This window comes from Emydura macquarii, unplaced genomic scaffold (assembly GCF_026122565.2).
Source record: "Emydura macquarii macquarii isolate MOO-44397 ecotype Brisbane River unplaced genomic scaffold, CSIRO-AGI_Emac_v2 contig_2897, whole genome shotgun sequence".
NCBI lineage: Eukaryota > Metazoa > Chordata > Testudines > Chelidae > Emydura > Emydura macquarii.
The window spans coordinates 13,681,454-13,703,578 of NW_027133034.1; the positions used below are offsets into that span (position 1 = coordinate 13,681,454).

The window sequence follows — 22,125 nt, forward strand, 5'->3', positions numbered from 1 at the left end:
TTTCTTACAGTTTCTGTCCAGGAATTTGAACATGCAACCATGTACATAATTTGTACTTTCACTTCTTTTTAACTTTTCCATATATTAATTCCAGTGTGGCCCAAAAACAAAACAAAACAAAAAAACCCCTAAACAAAAAGTATGCCATTAACTGTTTCCCTTCCAGAGAGATACACATGATAATTTCCCAAACAGCTATTCAGGGATTCAATAGGAGTTTATTTTCTCACTTCTTTCCCCCCATGCCACTGAATATCATGAGGACAGGCTACTTAAATACCTAGAATTCTATTATGTCCAATCTTAAAAAAAATAAATAATGGGAAATATTTCAGCAGGTCTCTTTAACCCAGGAGGGCTGCTAAAATTTTATTAGATTACAGTAATCAAAGTAAACACACATCGGTCTTGCTCTGCAGTTCTGACTTTGGGAAGTTTAAAGAATTGTTTGCAGTTCTTCATGAAGCTCATCTAAGAAAGTGGCTTGTGTCTACAATTCCAAATTTGTCGAAAGTTAATCATCTATGTAAAATGCCTGACTTTCTGAGCTGCTGTTGATGCATTGGGAGCTGCAGATGCTCAGTACCTCTCAGAATCAGGCTAATTATTCATGTGTCAAAACTGACATTCAGATTTCTAACTTCAGGCAAGCAATTATTGACGCTAGACTTAAAAAACTTAAATATTATGCAGTATTTCCCTCTTGTTCTCATATTATGGTTGCATGGATGCAATTACTGAACTGAAACTTAAAAAGGCAGGTAAGTTATCCCTAAATACCTAGTCATTGTAGCCCTTTGCCAAGTAACTTTGGTTAAAAACAGTTGTATTACCATGCAAAAGTGTTTCACTGAAAAAAAAAGTATTCTACTAAATTAAACAAGCTGTTAAGCTACTTTGCTGATGTCCATGCTCTTTTAGCTGAGCTTCAGAAGGGAAAAAACCCACTATCAGCAGAATCAAGATCTATTAACAGGATTAACTCGACTTTCTATTAAGACAGCATTTACCAGACCAGAAGGAAGCATAAGATTACCACTTGGATTACAGTGTTGGTGAAAGACAACATTAGAAACATCATAATGGGCAGAAGTAAAAAAATATTTCTTTCAACCTTTGTCCTTTCTGAAATGTATCGTTCAAACATGGCTATCCCAATATAGGCCATTAGGAGATTTTGTCATACTCTGCCCATATCAAAAAGGAAGATAAGAATATGCTTTAGTCCCTTGTTAAAAGTATGAATTCGGTAGGCTTGGTATCACAGAATGTTTAAACACAAAAACCATTTTCCTTCTGTGAAGCAGTCTTTAAAGTTAGAAATGAAATGTGTTATTGGTTTCAACATAGTCTTTAATGGACCTGTGCTTTTCATTCTCTACCTCATACAGATAGGATTGTCTCTGCCAATATATCTGCTAATCAGCACCCACAATCCCTCTCCCAAGATTACTTCTTATGAAGAAAATTGTCTCCAGTGTCAAGCTGCTACATTTCCTCCTTGGGGGATTCCACACTGGCAGCGAGAGGAATAGTTGGAAAATTCCGAGATAAGTACTCAAGACTCTTCTGAATGCCATTTGAGTCCCCAGATGCTTTGCAAATTTCCCCAAAGTTACTGTTTTGAAGATCTCTGATGGAAACAATGGGATACTGGTAGAACCTTCAGGGGATCCCAGAATCCACTAATGCAAAAACAGCAGAGAGGGATGTTATGGTTGGATGTGCCAGATTGATTGATTGTTTCAAAAGCTGGGTTGCTGTGGGAATGTGTTGCACTAGTTCCAGGACAACTGGTGTAACAGTGCAATCTATGTCTCTAAAAAGATGCACTTCCCTATTTTTGAATACCACCATATTTGAGAGGGGGTGGAGGGAAATCTATGGTACCTCCCCTTAAAGACAGTCAGCAAACATATTCACTTGAAGGCTTTAGGATTTCTCTCCACCATGGAAAGAACAGTCTTTGGGGATGGATCTACACCCTCATCCAACAGTATAATCCCACAGTGTTTCCCACTCCCATAGGGCTAGGCAACAGCAGACTCAGATAGGAGTCTGGAGTCTTTCTGCAGAACCCCTCTGCCAGTGTGTTTTAATCTCACATGAAGAACACTATCTGACCTGAACCAGTTCTGATTATATGATCAACACTGTAGGGAAGATAAAAGATGAAAATTGCATTTGCCACATTGGATGAATGTGCATGTGTGCAATATTTTTAATGGTGTTAGGGCACTTGACTCAAGACTATTCAGTGCTTTTAACCTATGAAGGTTATCAAAGATTAGCCTCTTTGCCATTCACTAAATATGAATATCACATGCAGGTGTCATACTTCATTGTCGTCAGTGCTTTTTGTTTTTTCGCTTCTGTATGAAGAAATGCACTAGGGGTCTTCTTCGGCAACTCCAATAGGGAGTGCAATAGGGACAATTAATGTTGCAAAAAATATGTTCCCAAGGATTTGCAACCAACTAGAATAATCAACATAAAATTGAAGCAACTTAAAAGCCTGGAAGCTGTCATTGCAACAAGAGTTCATAGAAAGAGAAATCTAATGGTACTGTAGGACGGGCTCTTGCCCGGTCCAGTCCTGGCGGCCCTTCCGCGGGCCCAGGCTCAGAGGAAGGCCACTGCGCCTTCCTACACAACAGGGGATCGTTAGGGTCTTTCGCCCCGGCCCTTAGTCTTTCGCCCCGGCCCTCAGGCAGGGCGGGCGAGCAAGGAGTCTTTTCGCCCCGGCCCTCAGGCAGGGCGGGCGAGCAAGGAGTCTTTTCGCCCCGGCCCTCGTCTTTTCGCCCCGGCCCTCAGGCAGGGCGGGCGAGCAAGGAGTCTTTTCGCCCCGGCCCTCGAGTCTTTTCGCCCCGGCCCTCAGGCAGGGCGGGCGAGCAAGGAGCAGTGGCTCGAGTTTAGCAGGCGGCAGAGGCTATTTCCCTTTTGGGGAATGGCAAGGATCAGGGGGAGGGGAGGGGGACGCAGGCCCACCCAACTCCACTGCGTCCCAGCCCAGGGCCCTAGCAGTGGCACGGGTGTTGCCACTCACTCGGCGGGGCTCCCGCCGCAACACGCCGACGGGGTGTTACCCCTCATACAGCCACGCCTCTGGCTGTCCCTGGGCTCCTTCCTCCCCTGGTTCCCCGGTACCTATGTCTGTTTGTTCCTCGGGGTCGTCGGGGTACACTGCCCGGGGTAGTCCAGTCAGTCCTTCCGCATCCACGGGGGGCAGACTGGGAAGCTCCTCAGCAAGGGGCAGCTCCTCCAGATCGCAGGGTTGTGGGTACGGTTCCGCCTCCGGCAACTCCTCCAGGTCGGATCCCGCCTCTTGGGGTTGGGCGTCAGGCAGCTCCTCCAGGTCCGGACCAGCTTCTGGGCGGTACTCCCAGCCCTCTGGTTCAGGTGGCTCGTCCCAGCCGCTGTGGGCCTGAGGCTGGGCCCGGCGCCTCGGGCCTGGAGATCTCGGCCAGTCCAGAGGGCCCGGAGGCCCAACCCAGGCCTTAGAGGCGGGTCGCCGGGGCCGCAAGGCCGGGAGGGGGTTACCTGCGGCAGTAGTCTGGCGAGGTTCAGCCCCTTTCCGCAGCCGGCGAGGCAGCGCATCTGTCTCCGCCGGCAGCCTTCTCCACTCTGAGCTGCAGGGCCTACTTTTTATAGCTGCCGCCCTCCCTAAGGCTCCGCCCCCCTGCTGTCGGGTTGGCCGCCCGGCAGGACCTATCGGGGCCTAGTAGTCTGGTTGCCGGGCAGACTGGGCTGCCGGCAAGTCTAGAGTCTGATTGGGCGCCTGCGGCCCTTCCGCGGGCCCAGGCTCAGAGGAAGGCCACTGCGCCTTCCTACAGGTACAGTAAACTGTTTTTTGAGGAATTTCTGTAACTCCCACTGTATCGTGCTTTAGATGCTAGTTTGAATGCCTAAGAAATATTTTAGGCATGGAGACATCTTATACACTAGGCACCAACACATCATAGTGGCTCTTAGATGGGTTACTAGTCAGATCATAGTCATGCATTACATATTTTTATTGACCTTTATTTTTTTTAAAGATATGTTTACAGCTAAGGATGGTTAACAAAGTGGAGGATTTATGCTGGAATTCCAGAAAGTTTGCATTTATTGGTTGGTTCAGTGTTAAAGCTATACAAGGATTCCATGTGAATGTTCTCATTTATTGTTGTCATTTCTTCAACTAATGTTATTGACTGTTACTATTTTGGATGCATAATCTAAAATCTGCTTATTGTTTTATCGAGAAACATGTTCTTGTCAAACTTTCACTCAGAGTAGGAGAGTATTACTCTATATTTAGTTAGAACTAACTTGATCGTCCCAATATTTTAAAAATCAAGTTGAATATTAAATCTCCTATTGATTTAAGTGGGAGCATAGTGTACATAAAAATTCTCATCTGAAATGGGAATCTCTTGTGTCCACATTTAAGTCAGCAATCTGATACCTATTTACATAGCACAAGAGTACAGCTAATAGAAGAGTCCATTTGACTCAGCAAGAATTGAGAAGAGGAGTCCATGGGGGAGGGATTCTGGGAATAAGCCAAAGAGAGGAGTGGAGTGAACTAGTCACTAACACCCTTCACATGTTGAAGGCTCTTAGTGCATACGGGCTACAGTGGCAAAGGACTGATCTTATCCCTGAACCTCTTTGTTGAGAAATTGCACTGAAAATGTCAGAAGACAGTGTTTTATGACAGTTCTAGCATGTCTTGGTTTCAACCACATTAAAATATTACTCCCTCATTTTCTTTTGGCAGTTCCTGTTTAACAGAGATTACAAGAAGAGGTGTGAAAAGATTACCAAATTTAACCAAACTTCCTGGCTTTGAAGTAGTTTTGTGTTTGGTTTTAATTCTGGGTCAAGCTTTGGGTCAGTTCTTATTTTATCTGAAGTGACAGAGTTCTAGTTCATTGCCACTAGAAGAGCATTTCCAATGAAAAAGAATGGGAGTATTTTTTAACCGTCTTTCTTCTCCCTATGCAAATCAAATGTTTAATGTCAAGCAATGAACTGTTACATTTCCAGCTGTGTGGTGGGAATCCACTTCTCTTTAATTTATAATTCACATGAAAAAGTGTTTTACAAGTTTCATTTTGAGGTTCATTGGATGTTATGAAATTGCAATACTATTTCCTTAAATTATTCAGTTATGTTTTTCCTCCACTGATGATGCTAACCAGAAAAATCAGAGGGGACAATTGCTTTGTCTTTATTACCAACAAAGACAAATACAAAACTATCATTCTTGATGAAAAAATACGAACAGAAGAAAGTGAACAAGATGATTAGAGGCATTTGACTTCAAAATTGAAGTGTGTGGAGCTTTTTGCTGTATTATTATTTAAATGGAGGCGAAAATCCTTGTTGTGTATAACCAAACTGGCTAGATATTTATAAGCAGCTTAACGTAGTGATGACAAACTCCAGAGATTCAGAGGTTGAGTATAGCTAACCACAAAATCCACATATCCATCCAGACTTCTCAGAGCAATCTGACCTTCCCAATTCATCAAAATTATGCTGAAAGTCTCATGAGCATAATTACAGGACTTTCATGAGGTTTATTATGCTTCCTATTGCTGATAAGGGAGGATAGAACATGATACTGGTTTCTTACAATACTTCAAATCCTATATTTCAGACAGACCCAGCAAGCGCAAGGTACAAACAACCAAAAAAGTAGTTTTTCAAATCAGTAAATTAAAATAACATTTTGGGAGCACCTACTTATTCCTCCCGGCTCCTGGAAAAAAAGTTGGAAGGGAAATTTAAAAGGGATTTGGTAAAAGATGCAGATAGCCTCTTAGTTATCCAAATGAGTTTCCCGAGTCCAACTTACTATCTATTTTAACAGCTGCATTACTTCCATGATGAAAGAGAGTTACAGTCCTGCACGTATTTGAGATTGCTATTTCCTCATACATATATGTGTGTTGCCATACAAGAGGGGTGATGGTGAATCACTCTTATTACCAACCTTAAGAGATCAAAAATCATCAATCTGACCCAATAATCACGAGATTCTTAAGTTTCATGAATTTTATGCCAAGCAAACAACTGTGCTATTTTTCAGCCTCTTCCCTGATTGTCTTTTAAACTTTAGAGAGAGTCTGCGTGCCTAATTTGTGTGTAATCATTTCAGATTGAAAATTCAGGTTTAAAAATCACACACAAAGCAGCCCTTCTCTCTGAGGCAGCTTACAGGCCTACCCCACTTACCCTCTGCCTGTCTTCTGTGGCGAGGAAGCAAAAGATTCTATCCCATTTCATCTCTCTTCCCTGTCACCCTCCTGCCTCCCTCCACATCATCTGAACCTCTACCCCATAATCAGGCAAGCATATCTCCTCAGTCTGCCACCATCTTACCAACTAGTGTGCCCTGTCTCTCTCTGTGTCCTAGTACATTCTCCCACCCCCTTCATCACCTTACTCTTCTCATTCTCTCTCTTTCTGTTCCTGTATATTCCCCCATCCTGCTCTTCTCATAATCTCCTTGCCCTACCCGCTCCATCTCTCTTCCCCAGGAATGTTTGCTGAGGGCAGCCTGTGTTTATTGCATTGGGAAGATCTTTATTTTGGTCAAAATAATGAGGACGCTCCTGATATTCTGAGTAATTAAAGAGAAAACAACAACAAAAATCAAATAAAAAACCTCCAACCTTTAAAACTGAGATTTGTGATAACATTGAACATTTGGCAACTCTATCATGAGTTCGCAATATGTCAGCAAAAAAGTTAATGCTATTTCAGACTGCACAGTCATGGACCAGAGCAGTAACTTTTCCTCTCTCTACAGATCTATTGCAACTGCACCTGGAATACTGCACTCACTTCTGGGGACCTTATTGTTATTGGATATGGACAAACAGTCAGGAACTCAGAGAACTGCTCCAAAACTGCTCAGGGTTAATTTATGATTAGATATGTAATCTGCAGAAAAGGACCTGGAGGTAACAGTGGATAAAAAGCTGGATATGAGTCAGCAGTGTGCCCTGGTTGTCAAGAAGGCTAATAGCATATTGGGCTGCATTAGGAGGGGCATTGCCAGCAGGTCACGGGAAGTGATTATTCCCCTCTATTCGGCGTTGGTGAGGCCGCATTTAGAATATTGTGTCCAGTTTTGGGCCCCTCACTACAAAAAGGATGTGGACAAGTTGGAGAGAGTCCAGCGGAGGGCAACCAAAATGATTAGGGGGCTGGAGCACAAGACTTATGAGGAGAAGCTGAGGGAACTGGGCTTGTTTAGTCTGCAAAAGAGAAGAGTGAGGGGGGATTTGATAGCAGCCTTTAACTACCTGAAAGGAGGTTCCACAGAGGATAGGGCTAGGCTGTTCTCGGTGGTGGCAGATGACAGAACAAGGAGCAATGGTCTCAAGTTGCAGGGCGGGAGGTCTAGGTTGGACATTAGGAAAAAGTTTTTTACTAGGAGGGTGGTGAAGCACTGGAATGGGTTACCTAGGGAGGTGGTAGAATCTCCATCCTTAGAGGTTTTTAAGCTGAGGCTTGACAAAGCCCTGGTTGGGATGATATAGTTGAGGTTAGTCCTGCTTTGAGCAGGGGGTTGGACTAGATGACCTCCTGAGGTCCCTTCCAACTCTAATATTCTATGATTCTATGTATAGCCTGGCTACCTAATGATGAATAGTTTGAAATATTTGTAAATTATAAATGCCAAGGAGGGAGATGAATTATTTAGGGTAGTACGTATATGTTAACTAGGAATAAATGGGATGAAAATAAGAAAATGGGTGGACTATCAGGTAAAGCTTGTATGTTATGAGACCTATATTAGGCCGTGGGACAGTTTCCTAAGTGATTAGTGCATATCTCCATCACTTAATATATTTAAGACTAGACTGGACAATATATTAGAAAATATAGGAAATGCTTCTGCATTGGCATGGCTTCATTCCTGCACTGATTTCAGTTGGATCCCCAATGAGTAAAGTTAAGGCTATGTATGAATCTTTGGCCTGGTCTACACTGGTGACTTAGGTTGATTTAAAGTCCCTTAATTTGAATTAATTACTCCCATAGCTTCACTGGCACCACTGTTAATTCGAATTAAGGTGCCTGTAAAATCAAATTAATAAGACCACCTCTGCAAGTGGTGTATCACCTAATTCGAATTTGTTAATTTGAATTAGTGTCAGTGTAGACGCAATGGGACTTAAATCGAATTAATTGACCTCCAGAATCTATCCTGTAATGCCCCATTCCGACCACTCTGGACACTCGCACTGTGCTGCTCTGTGGTCACACTAGCAGGTAAATTCCCCTCCCCTCAAGCAGCCCCGGGAAGATTTGATTCTTCATTTCCTGTGCTTGCTGCCAGCGTGGAGAGAGCTTTGTCACTGTTCTCCGCATGGCTACTGCAAAACCCAAACGCGCTCCAGCATGGAGTCGACCAGAGATCTTAGACCTCATCGGGCTGTGGGGTGAGGAGTCTGTTCTGGCTCAGCTCTGAGCCAGCAAAAGGAATCTGGACATTTATGGGAAGATATCCCAGGGCATGCTGGAGAAGGGACACCAGAGGGATGCTCAGCAGTGCAGAGTGAAGATCAAGGAGCTGCACCCAGGAAAGCTAACAGCCGTTCTGGCTCCTCTCCAAAATATGCAGGTTCTATGATGGGGTGCATGCAATTCTAGATGGCGATCCCACCACGTTGCCTCCCCACAGCATCGATACCTCCGCTAGGTCACAGTCCATGATCAATGAAGAGGACTCCGTGGACAAGGAGGAAGCTGTGAAGACCAGGGTGCAGGAAAGCGGGGTGTCCGTTTTCCCACAAAGTCAGGAGTTATTCCTAACCCCGCCCCGAGCAGTCCACCAGCACACAGGACAGCACAAAATGATCCCGTGGAAGGCACATCTGGTGAGTTTTCTTTCTTTCTTAGCATTTCTGTCCTTGTACATTGGGTCTGGCCAGCACGAGGGGGATCTCAGGCATTTCATTGGCTGTACTGGGTGGTAACCCAGGGCTCAGTCGTTTTATGTGTTGAGAAACGCTACGTTTTATCATCAGTTGATATCTTATGGGACATTTAATGTATGTAATCTGCTATCCCTCCCTCACCTGGAAAAACTTTTCAGGGGAGGGCAGCCCTTTTCATCCCTCCACAGCTGGATTCTTCTCTGCAATCAAGGTAGCCCGCATCATTTAAGCATTGTCTCCCTCCACACCCCACCACGCCATCTGCAGCTGCTCTCTGTAAAGGTTTCAAGTACAAGCAGAGAGAGGAAATCATTTGCTACATTGTTTCATGGTCTAATTATTGAAATAGTTACATTTGTATCACTTTCTTCACTATGCTAACTGTGGCTCCCTTGTTATTTTTCTTTCATTCTGTAGACACCTCGGCAGTGTACCAACCCTTAAGAAATACTGCAGACAGACTGTCTCAGATTAGAAAAAGGAAAAAAGAAAAAACAGAGATGACATGTTTTCCAAGTTCATGACGGTCTCATCAGCCACAGAGACAGAGCAAAGAGCGTGGAGGCTGACCTTGTCCCAAAGCATGGACAGGGTAACGGACACTCACAGACAAATGCAGGAGACTGATCGCAGCACCACGCAGGAGATGCTGAGACTCCTGCGGGACCAGTCAGACATGTTCTGGCATCTTGTGGACATTCAGGAGCGGAGGCAGGACAGAGTCCCACTGCAGCCCCTCCATAATGATCCTGAACCGAGGGCTATCCCGCCCTCCACCTCCCCCGCCACCACGAGGTCTTGTAGGAGATTGGCCAGGATGCAGTACGTGGTCTCCTGCACCCCAGCAAGCTACCACCCTACCCCTGGAGACAGTGAATGAACCCTCAACCCCCGCTTCCCCCATGACTTGAATGTTAAAAGTTTTGCATCATTCCAAAAGGTTTCTTTATTAAATACTCTCTTGTTCAGGAGGGATTTGTCAGGCACAGATATCAAAGAGGATATTGTGGAGGGGGAGGAATCATCAAAGGCAAACAACATACTTGAACAGAAATAACTCCTGCATCCCATTGCAGAACCTGGTTTTCAAAGCTTCTCTAATGCAAAGGGCTCCGCAGTTAACACTCAGCGTAATGCTGGCATCTAGCTGCTCATAACTGGCGGCCAGTCTCTCTGCCTCCACAGCCCAACCCTGGGGGAACCTCTCACCCTTCATTTCACACACATTATGAAGAACACAGCAAGCAGATATCACAGAAGGGAGGTACTTCTCACTCATGTCCAGCCTAGTGAGGAGACTCCTCCATCTACCCTTTAAATGCCCAAAGGCACATTCTACAACCATTCTGCAACTGTTTAACCTCTTCTTAAAACACTCCTTGTCACTGTCAAGGTGGCCAGTGTACAACTTCATGAGCCAAGGAAGCAAAGGGTAAGCAGGATTCCCCAGGATCACTATGGGCATTTCCACATCCCTGATGTCAATTTTGTGGTCAGGGAAGAAAGTGCCCACCTGCATCTTACTGAACACCCCCAAGTTACGAAATATATGGGTGTCATGCACGTTCCCAGACCACCCCACACTGATGTCTGTGAAATGACCCTGTGATCCACAAGCCCCTGCAGGACCATGGAAAAGTACCCCTTGTGGTTTATGTACTCGGTCGCCAGGTGTGCAGGCGCTAAGATGGGGATGTGCGTCCCACCAATGCCCCCCTCGTAATTTGGGAACCCCATCGTGGCAAACCCCTCCACTATGTCCTGCACATTTCACTGTCCTTCGTAGCAGAAGTCTATTGATGGCCCTGCACACTTGACTCACGGCAGCTTCCACTGTGTATTTACTGACTCCAAATTGATTCCCAACCAAGCGGTAACAGTCGGGGGTTGCCAACTTCCACAGAGCAATGGCAACTCTCTTCTTCACCGTCATGGCTTGTCTCAAGAGAGTGTTCACGCACTTCAGGGATGGTGACAGCTCCGAGCACAGTCCGAGGAAAGTTTCCTTTCGCATACCAAAGTTTTGCAGTCACTGATCAGCATCCCACAGCTGCATAACGATGTGGTCCCACCAGTCTGTGCTTGTTTCCCTGCACCAAAACCTGCAGTCCATGGACTGCAGATGAAATGTTGCAGCCTGCAGCAATCGGGAATTGTTCTGCTCGATGGCCTGTAGCAGGGCAGCCGCGGTGGAATAAGTGTAGTACTTGCTTCACCTTCTTGCTCTATTTCTAAAGTACTCCATGATAAGCTGCGTTGTATTTGTCACGATCAGAATTATAGTGCAGAGTTCAGCTGGCTCCATGTCTCTGCAGCAATGGCGATCATGGGGAGTAAAAAAATGGTGTGAAAAAAGGAAAGGGGAAGCAGCGTTGCATCCTGGGGCGAAGACACTCATCCCAACTAGTTGCACTGTGGGATAGCTACCCAAATTGCACTGCTTTCTAACAGCGTAGTGTGGACAGTCTGCTGCGATTTCTATAAATCGGCTGCTGAAAGTCGAATTAAGCTAATTCAAATTGGCACTGCAGTGTAGACATAGCCTTTGAGTCTAAATTATCATCATGTCCTAAAGCCTGGCTATTACAGGTTTTGAAACTGAAGATTTGTCATAAACAGTAAATTTATGGGCAGAGTCTAATTCCAGTTGTCATCAGTGTAAATCAAGTTACTCACTATTTAAAGTGGAATAACTCTGGATTTACACCAGCAAAACACAGATCAGGAACTGTTCTATAAACTCTGAGACAAAAATGTACCATTTAACAGGGATTTTATTTTAGTGGTGGTGAAATTGTTCATAGGAGACCTGCTGTGTTTTCTATGTGCATTAATCATTTAAATGCGGTTCTTATACATATGGGAGTATACCGTAACTTTATTTAATGTTATAGGAAAGCAGCAAATGATAATTTACTATAGATTGCTTTTAACCCGCAGCTTGAAACTGTGCACCTTTATTTATTATAAAACATTCTGCAATTTTTTTCTTCTCAGAGATAATTATGCAGACGGTGATTTAAATACAAACAGCTATGAATAATTAGTCTTAATGTATCAAATTAAATAACTTTTATTCCTTCTGAAAGTAAAAAATAATAATTGCAATCAGCCTTCAATTATAATATTTATAATACAGGCTAAGAAAAGGCATCAAGTGAGAGCTAACCTGTTAGGCTTAATTGACAACAGTATTCTGCCACTCTTAGAATGGTATGGTTGCTGCTTTATATTAGAGATTTCATGTGTAGTACCATAATTAATAGCTGAGAGTATTGAATATCAAGGAAGCACTTACATTTTGTAATACACTTTTTCATGGAGCACTCTGGGTCGAGAGGCTCAAGTAGTCAAATACCTAAGCAGGTAGAAGTTTCAGGAACTTGTATTTAAATTTTCTAGCCATATATTCAGAATAAATTAATGCAGTTGACATATCTTTGGATTATATGAAAGTCATTTTTCTGTTTTATGCACAATTTGTTCTTAAGGGTAGATTTGATATGAGCATACTATACCTCTAATCAAGAGGTTCTGCATCATTTGGATCCTGCTATTAAAGAACTTGGATGACAAATTTTGATTGTCCTGCAATATTTCCTTACATAAGAAATTCCATTCACTGAAAAGTAATATGTTAGTAGAAAAATGAGGGCCAAATTTGTAGGTTCCTAAATCCATATTCAAACACCTAAATAAGAAGCTTGGCATTTTTGAAAATCAAGTGTTTATTGGGATCCTGATTTTAGATGCCTATTTTTTTTAATCTTGGCCTTGGAGCTTAATGTGTGTCACGTATTTTAACATAGATGAGATTAATTAATTATTATTTAAAGATTAATTTCATCTTCCGAACGTGAAGCCTTCCCGTGCTCTTGAGGCATGAACAAGGCTCCACCATCCCTGCCTATGCTTTTTTCCACCTCCTGTATGTTAAGTCTTATCAGTTTTCCCTCTCCAAATATCATTCAGAGGGATTCTTTCAGTTGGCCACTTATACGTGTTCCTCCAGCTGCACACCATTGCCACACCTGTCATGGCAGATGCTCTTGCTTTATTCTGAACATAAAACCCAACTATTTCCATCTTCTTTTCTGCATAGCTTTGGAGTTAAGGAGTTGAACTTTCTAACAAATGTAGGCATTGGTTATAAATTAATTTAATTCGATACGTAGTATTTTCCTAAGAAAGACATTTGCTTTCAAAGGCATTTAGAGGTCTGTGTGCACCTTTGGTGGATTTCCAGATTTAACATCTGTATCTTAAAGTGGAAATAAGATTTGAGTTGAAGATTCATAATTGGGTCTTTAAACTATAAATTTTCTATGACCAAATCTTGTTTTAGCTGATGAATGCAGATGCCACCTTGCCAATTTATGACATGATTTCTTTCTGGACATCCTCATTAACTTATGTTATTGCCGAGATATGTGAATTGACTCTCCTCTTTTATACCTTTGCCTTCCAACATAATGCTTGAACTGGGAGTTACTGGTATTCTCATTAGATTTGTATTTTTTTCATTACTGTTTATCTTTCTCATGATTCTGGACGATCTTTTAGTCTTGCTCTACATGCTGGTTGAGGTGTCCTTTAGAAAATCTAAATCTAATTTCATTTTGGCCGACATTAACACAGTAAAGTGCCTGCCTGTTCTCAAATTCAGATGCTTCCACCAAATCTGCTGAAGGTTAAAAGTTGTCTAGTTTGAACACCTGAGTTTGGCCATACAACAATCATTTTCCAATGGTTCCATGGGTACCTAATATAGAGAACTCCTGAGTGGGAGGAGAGCTCATAATAAAGTTCCCCCAGGACCTAGTTTACCTGTGTACACTACTAGTGAAATAAAATTATACTTTCCTGAGCTATAATGAGCTTTCTAGCTTCAGCCTGTAGTCTTTTCATCCAAAAGTGTCTCTTTATGCTACTGAGACCAATTTTTTCTCATTATTCATTTACATTTGTATTAACAAACTAATGTTTTAGGCACGTTTTTTTGCATGCACTACAAATAATGGGCTTTCACACTAAACGTTTCTACAGTAAAGGCTCATTTGTGCATGAAAGAAATCATGTGTACTACATGCCGACATTACTGATGCACTGAGAAAAGTTTCAGCGCTAAGTTTTCATTTCAAGTCATTTGGTCACAATTTTATTGAGCTACTTAACTGTAGAAATAATCTTAACTCAAATAAACCAGCACAGTTATCTGACGGCCCTTAAATATTGTGGTTCCCGATCCTTTTAAGTACTGAAGGCATACAGGCACTCCCAGTGCACAACCACCTGGATACCTATTTAACTGCACTGTTCATGTATCCTCCTCACATGTAGCTTTGAGGGTATCTACTGCCTGTGTACATCTGCAAATTTTTACTTGCAAGTAGCCTACTCCCTTCCCAATTCCTACATTCAGGGCCGGATTTAGGGGCAGGTGACTGCCCAGGGTGCTGGGTTTGGGGGGCGCTGGGCTCAGGTTTTTGTTGTTAGTGACAAAAGAGAAAATAGAATGTTTGAAGTAAAATGTTTAAGGTATTTTGTATGCAGATTCATTTTGCACTAAACTCCTAGCAAATTCTGGACCTTTGTAGAATCATGTAGAACCTTCCAGACTTTCCTTGAACATCCAAGTCATGCCTTCACAGGTATATAAGGTGGAGAGTATCGCCAGTCAGTCAGTGAGATATTAGAATGAAATGAAGTGAGAGAGACCTTTTGAACTAAAGGATAGGGTTAACATTCTAAGGTAGTCATCTACTGTAACCCTATTTAACACTAGTCCACCCAGTGTTGGTGCACAGTTCAATTTCTTGATGTTGGTATATTTCAGTTACTCTTAAAAGTATAAAGTTTCTATAAGCTTAGAGGAAATGATTTTTTTTTTTTTAATTTTACAGATCCAAGCATGCAATTTTATTGTTTTATATGGCAGAGACGAAATCATACATGCAAATTGTGCATCAAAGTAATGAAATGGGCTACAAATGCAATTAAAAATAAGGTATTCCAAAGTTTGATAAATGGAGGAGGGTGCTGAAGAAGCGCCTTGGCTGGGATGCCATTTGATCTAGGGCTCACTCTGCTTACCCTGAATTTTTTGGACTTTAGGCCAAGACACTCATCATCCTACCTCACGGACGTTTACCACAGGAATTTCAGATTATAATCTGACCATTTATCACCATCCAGTATTCAAACTACCCTTTAACACCCTGTAGTGCATTGGAATGTGCCCTCTTATGTCATCTGTGATGCATGAGACTGTTAATCCTAAAATAAAATTAAAAAAAAAAGAAAGAACTCGGCAAATATTTCTCCATGTCTTGTCTGATGAATTTTGAATATACAATTAAAAGTTATACAGATGCCGAGATGTAATGGTGGTTAGGTGGTTAGGTTATTACTGTCTTAATCAGGCCACCATGAACTGGGTAATTTGTTCCGCTGCTATGGGTCACACGACTAGAAGCCTGATCCTGCAGCTTTGTATTCCCCCAAATTTAATGATCCTTCCCCTCCCCCCCCCTCAATTTTGAAGATATGAATGTCCCTGTGATAGAACAAGTCCAATCTGTTACTTTATAATGGACTGGGAATAGAAGTAAAAGCGACTAATTTTAAAGAGAATATGTGCTCTTTTTAACAGCAGATTAAAATGGATGCAAATTTGACCTCTCAATTCAGAATAATTACTATACAAAACCAAATAGCCCTTAAATGGGGAACGCTTATGTGGAAAGAAGATGCCAAAGTTGGATTATATGGATACAGTGAAAAAGATTGTTAAAATCGTATAAAGAGTACAGGAAAAAGAAAAACCACCAACTGCTTCACAAGTAGAAACTGGAATTCATGAGTAACATACAATATATTCTAGATGAGATGGTCATATTTCATCAGAAAGGCATCTCTATATACACCTTTATGAGGGCTTAAGAGACTATAATGAACAAGAAAAAAACCTTTGGCATTAAATAGATTATGGACAACAACTGGGAGGACATGAGATACTTAAGAGGAGAAAGAAATGACACCTGTCTTGAGACAAGAGGGTTTTTTTTCCTCTAACTGTCTGGTCAGCTAGAAACTCAGATGGAAAAACTGAGGATGCATTCTTGAGTAATGTAAGATACATCTTATTTCCTCTAACACCACAGATTTTATCTATCCATTAACATTAGTAACAGTATTTGTAATGTGATATATCATATACAGGCACCAGTCAAGAACTAGGTCCTCCTTGTCCTTAGCACTGTTCACATATGCAACAAAAAGATGGACCCTGTTGCTAGGATAGACACGTTATGAAGGCCTTGCATAAAATCCTGCCTCACTGAAGTCAATGGAAAGTCAATTGACTTCAATGTAACCAGAATTTCATCCTTTTACTTTTAATTTCATTTTTCTCTCTTCATAAGGTTTTGTTTTAGTTAGACCATTTGGTCACAAAATGTGTTGAGGAAAAGCTGCATGTCATATTCTACGTGAGAATTTCTTGCAGACCGGACCAGAGAGGTAAAATTGCTAAAACTGATTTTTCAAGGTATTTTCAATGAAAAATGGACTTTTGATAGAAGAAATTTTCACAACAAAATATCCATTGCGATGTTTTGATTAAAGAAAAAATAAAGGAAAAATTTGATATTAAAATAATTTTTTCTTAGTACAAAAAGTCAAACTCACATTTTTTTTTTAAGTAAAAATCTTGTTCCTTACTGGAGAAAGAGAAAAAGTAAACATGTTTGAGAATTCATTTCCCCCCCCACTGAAATGAAATAATATATTTCCAATAAATATCCAACAAAAATTAAAATTGTGAAAAAAATTAAAACAAAATGATAAAATGTTCCCTGCATTTTTCACAAGACATACTTACTTTCCCCCCTCGCCCCCCAACCAGCTCTAATTTACTTATACTTTTCAAAACTATTTTTAAAGAAAAGTTGGTCTCAGGGAATATAAGTTTTTAAGGACTTGTCTCCACTTGAAATGCTACAGCTGCATGACTGTAGTGTTTCAGTGAAGACACTACCTGTGACAACAGGAGGGGTTCTCTCATTGACCTAGGTAATCAACTGCCCCAAGAGGCAGCAGCTAGGTTGACCATAGAATTCTTCGGTCAACCTAGTGCTGTCTTCACTGGGGGTTAGGTTGGTTTAACTGCGTTGCTCAGGGGTGTGGATTTTTCACATCCCTGAGTGATGTAGTTATAATGCCTTAATTGCCTAGCGTAAACTACTAAGCCTTATAATGACAGCCAGTTAGGATAGAAATGGTTCAGTGAGAAATTTCACTCTCCTGCACCAAAACTTTCTTTACCTTTGTTGATTAAATCTGCACCAGTCATTTCGTATAGTAAACAGAGTCATTGTAAAACATTGTCCCAGGATCAATGTCCCCTGCTTCATCTTTGCAATAGAGACCATTATCCCTTTATATAATTTATTTAACAAACAAATACTTTTATTTGTGTGTGGGGGTGGGTTAAGAGTGTGGTCACAGACAGATAAAGTAAACTAAGGCCTTCTCTACAATACAGACTTAACAGTGGAGGTTTACACACTGACAAAACCCTCCTGCTTTGCTGACAAAGTAAAACCACCTCAATGAGAGCGTAGAGTTTTTGTGGCAAAGTTATATCAACAAAGTGTCAGTGTAGACACTGTGTTTAGTTATGTCACTGTAAATAGCCTCCAGGAGGTGTCCCACAATGCCTATCCTGACCTCTCTGGTCAGCAGTTCAAACTCCACTACCCTGCACCCAGGTACACAGGTATCCATCCCTTCCCCTTTAAAGGCCTGAGAATTTTTGAAATTTCACTTCCTGTTTGCTTGGCGTGGAGAGCTTACATTGCAACTTCCCAGCTGACTATGGCTGCTCCATGCAGCAAATGCTCTCCCACTTGGAGCACACTGGAGCTGCTGGGTCTGCTGAGTACATGGGGAACGAAGGCTGTACAGTCCCAGCTCTGCTCCAACTGTAAGAACTTCAATATCTATGGTCAGATTTCTTGTGGAATGTTGGAGAAGGGCTACAAATGGGACACACATCAATGCTGTGCGCAGATAAAGTTGATGAGGGAGGAGCACCAGAAGGCAAGGGAGTCAAACCATTGCTCTGATGCTGCGCCAAAGACCTGCCACTTCTATAAGGAGCTGGACACCATCCTCGGCAGCAACCCAACCTCCACCATCAATTGCCCCATGGAACTTTGGCAGAGCTGGAAGCAGCAGTCTCAACCCTGAGAACAAAGTTGTGGATGAGGAGATCAAGTTGGAGGATGAGATGGGACAGGCACCAGGGTTGTCCATGGGGAGCCAGGATCTCTTCTCAACCCTGAAGCATTCAAGCCAGTCCCAGGGCTCCATCTCTGGTGCACATGATGCAGGAGATGGGAGTTCTGGTAAGTGATCTTTCTGATGCTGCTCGGTTATATGAGGTAGGAGCCGTCCTTTGCTTTATTACATTCTAGAAGTGGGTGAAGGGATAGAAATGTAAAAGACTAGTTATGTTTGAGTATGCTTCACATTTCCCTGAGCAGCTAAGCAGTGCAGCATAAAACTGTGTTAATGCACACCAAGATTTCATGGGAATCCTCTAGAGATATCTCTAGGAAACTTTCCTGGAGGTACTCGCCAATCCTCTGCTTAAAGTTTATTGGCAGAGCTGCTTTGTTCCTTCCTTCATAGTAGGAAACTTTCCCACACCAATCGGCAATCACTTGTGCAGGGACCAAATCGGCACACAAGCAGCTTAGGAACCTGGTCTGAAGCTGCATGCATGCAGGTGATGCACCCTTGCATCTTTGCTTACCTTCAGGAGTGAGACATTGGCTACAATGACCCCCAACTGTGGAAAATGGTGGCAGAATTTACAATTTTGTCCCTAGTCACCTGCAGTGACCCCCTTCAAAAAACATCTAAAGCTTTTTGCCTATCTCAAGCATCCTCCTTGATTGAGCTCACCAGGTTTAGGGAGTTTGCTGAACTGTGTGCTTGCCAAGGAAGAGTGATACTGATTTGTATTTTAAAAGAGATATTTTACTATAATGAATCGATGGTGTGACTGCACTAACAGACATGCTTGTGTTTATTGTTTCTTATGCTTCTGCAGATGTGGCCTCCAGGGAAATCCCCTACACACTTGTGAGCGCCTCTGCCAGATAAGGAAGTGACCAAGGAGGACATGTTTCAAGAGGTGCTTCAATCCTCAGAGGCTGAAAAACAAGAACACAAGGTATTGAGAGAGACTTCAGATGAAAATTACAAACTAGACAGGCACAACAGAAAGGGGAGCCAGGAGCAGATGATAAAAGTGATGGAGGACCAAACGGAGACACTGAAGTCCCCAGTCATGCTGCAGGCAGAATTCATGTATCCAAACCCCCCTCCTCCCTATGCTCTACCTTCTCCCCGAAGCCAATAGAGAACTGCTTGCCATGCATTCCCCAAACACTTCCGACACATTCATTCCAATCTCCAATGCTGTCTCAGTATCCCATTCACTCCACTCCTTCGGTCAGCTTCCAAAATAACTGGATTTACACACAGCAATGACAGTCTACGCTGCCCTTCACTGTTATCTCCCTTTCCACCAAACGTTTTTGTGCATTATTAATTGGTATTTAACAAAAACCTACTCTCTAAAACATAATAAATCTTTATTTGTCTTCTACACAGGGAGATTGTTGCTGAAATTAATACACAGTGGCAACTGGATCATTTGCAGACTATAAATCATAGTCAGGAATCATCAAAATTTTTATGCAAGGCAGCCAGTTAACAAAACATGGCAGACTTCTGTATAAAAAGACACATTACTGGTGCTTATTGTCAAAATGGTGCCTCAAGACCTCGCTGATTTGAATAGCCCCTCCATTATGCCCCTTTAATAACTCTTGTATCTGGCTGCTCAAAATCAAAATCCCTGATTGCAGCTTTCTGTACAGATGTTCCTGAAGAGGCATGTGTCATGAACCTTCCCTGACTACTCCATGTTGATGTCAGTGAAATGCCCACAGTGATCCACAAGAGTCTGCAATACCATAGAGAGGTACCCCTTTCTATTGATGTACTCTGTCTCAAGATAGTCTGGGGCCAAAATTGGGATATGTCTGCCGTCCATCACCCCTGCAGTTAAGGAATCCCATTTCCACAAAGTCATCTGCTATTTCATGCACATTTTTAAGAGTCACAGTCCTTCGTAGGAAAATGCGATTAATGGTTCTGCACACTTTGATGCAGCCTGAATGGTAGACTTCCTGACTCCAAATTGATTTGCAGCTGACTGGTAGCAGTCTGGCATTGACAGCTTCCACAGGGCGAGCACCATGCTCTTCTCCACCAAGAGGTCAGCTCTCATTTTGGTGTCCTTGTGCCAAGGTGAGCTCTGCACACAATTCCAGGAAGGTGGCTTTCTGCATCCGAAAATTCTGCAGCCACTGCTCTTCATCTGCGTAAGGATGTGATCCCACCATTCAGAGCTTGTTTCCAGAGCCCAAAAGCAATGGTCCACCATACGTAGCTGCTCTGTGAATGCCAAAACTAATCTGGTGTTGTTGCTTTCCCTGGCACATAGCAGGTCAGGCACCTCTGATTTCTGTTCAGAATATGATATACTGCATGACCATCCGTGATGTGCTCATAACAAGGACCCCAACAGTGGAGAGCAGTGCCGGATCCATCTTTTTCAGACAGAGATGACAGGCACACAGTAAAGAGAGATCATTAAAAATGCTGCAAAATACAGTAAGAAACCTTTGGAATGATGGGACGGGAAAAACTGCATCAAGAGACACTAAGCCCGCACCCATGATGCACTGCAATCCACTTTGCCTTCCCACAACTCCTAGCTACAGAAGGCGGACAATGGGATAGCTTCACATAGTACACTGCTCTCACTGTTGATGCTACAGCACCAACCATGGATGCGTTCCGCAGACAGGAGGAGTGTTTTGTGGACATACACAAGCGATGTAATTATAGTGCTTTTTGATCGTCAGCATAACTTGCGTCAATAAAACACTGTAATGTAGACAAGACCTCAATAGTTGAGTGAACCTTTTGTTTAATATACTATTAAACTTGCTGAGGATCACTCCTAGGCAACTGAATGACAGCCTGGAGCCATTTTACAAGTGTTAAATAATCATGATTTTAAAAGTCCTATGTTGCCTAAGAGAGAATGATTTCTTTCTTTTTTCCCCCAGTGGTCTGGAGTATGTAGGTTACCACAATTACCTCACAAATTATAAGCATATTTTGTGATTGGTGTTTCTTTCCTTGTGAACAGTTAGTCTCAGCCAGCCAAAAACAGTCTCTCATCTCTCTTCCTAAAGGCACCACCAGCTGCTAAACCTAGTTGTAATCTGGAATCAAAATTTTTAAAAGAAACTGCTTGAGTAAAACCAAAGTATTGCTGCTAGCAAATTAATTTGTGGAGAAAAGATTTTAATTCAGCAAAATTCATTATGCCATGTCATAAACTCTCAAAGGGTGAAATTCTCCCCTGTGAATGTCAGAGGTAAGAGGTGTCTGAGTAGGGGAACCTACTTGGAAAGTAGCATGATACAAGCAGCAATTGCACCAAACCGTTTACAGGTTGATATTGCAATTTATTTTACCTGTATTTTATCATCCTTTCTAAGGAAACCCAACTCCATTCCATGTCTCTCCAGGCAACAGTATATTATGGAGAAAAAAATCTTGTCTTGAGCACACAGGCCCCAATTCAGGAAAGCACGTAAGTATGTGCTTGCATGTTCTTCTGAGTGGGAATATATTTAAGCATGTGCTTAAATACTGTCTTGAATTGGGACCATTGAACTCAGTATTTACATCAAGATCTTAATCTGCCTACACAGATCTCTTAGTTCTTTAGAGTTAGCTGGAGAGTTAATTCCATTATCTCCATTCATTTTTACAGGAACTGAGGCCCTGATACTACAAACACTAATGCCTGTGCTTAACTTTAGTACCATGGGTGGTTCCTTTGGTTTCTATGGAACTAATCAAGGTATTACAGTTAAGTACATGTGTATGTATTTGCTGGATAAGAAAAGGCTAAAATTGCTTCACACCCTGCTAAAGATTGATCATAACTGTTGATATTTTTCAAAATGAATTATTTCATAGATTTAAATATACTTGTTTTCTGCAGATTTACGTGGCTTTGTGT

At 42.2% G+C, this 22,125-nt stretch overlaps 1 long non-coding RNA gene across 1 annotated transcript in view; it reads left to right on the forward strand.

Annotated features, from left to right (window-relative positions):
- LOC137166799 (uncharacterized) overlaps positions 1–15,345 on the forward strand; it is a 122,470-nt gene extending 107,125 nt beyond the window's left edge. Inside the window, exons 2-4 of the long non-coding RNA XR_010923823.1 lie at positions 6,803–6,956; positions 14,846–14,949; positions 15,057–15,345. This is a non-coding gene — a long non-coding RNA (uncharacterized lncRNA). The remainder of the gene's footprint in view (positions 1–6,802; positions 6,957–14,845; positions 14,950–15,056) is intronic.
- Positions 15,346–22,125: the final 6,780 nt, after the last annotated feature.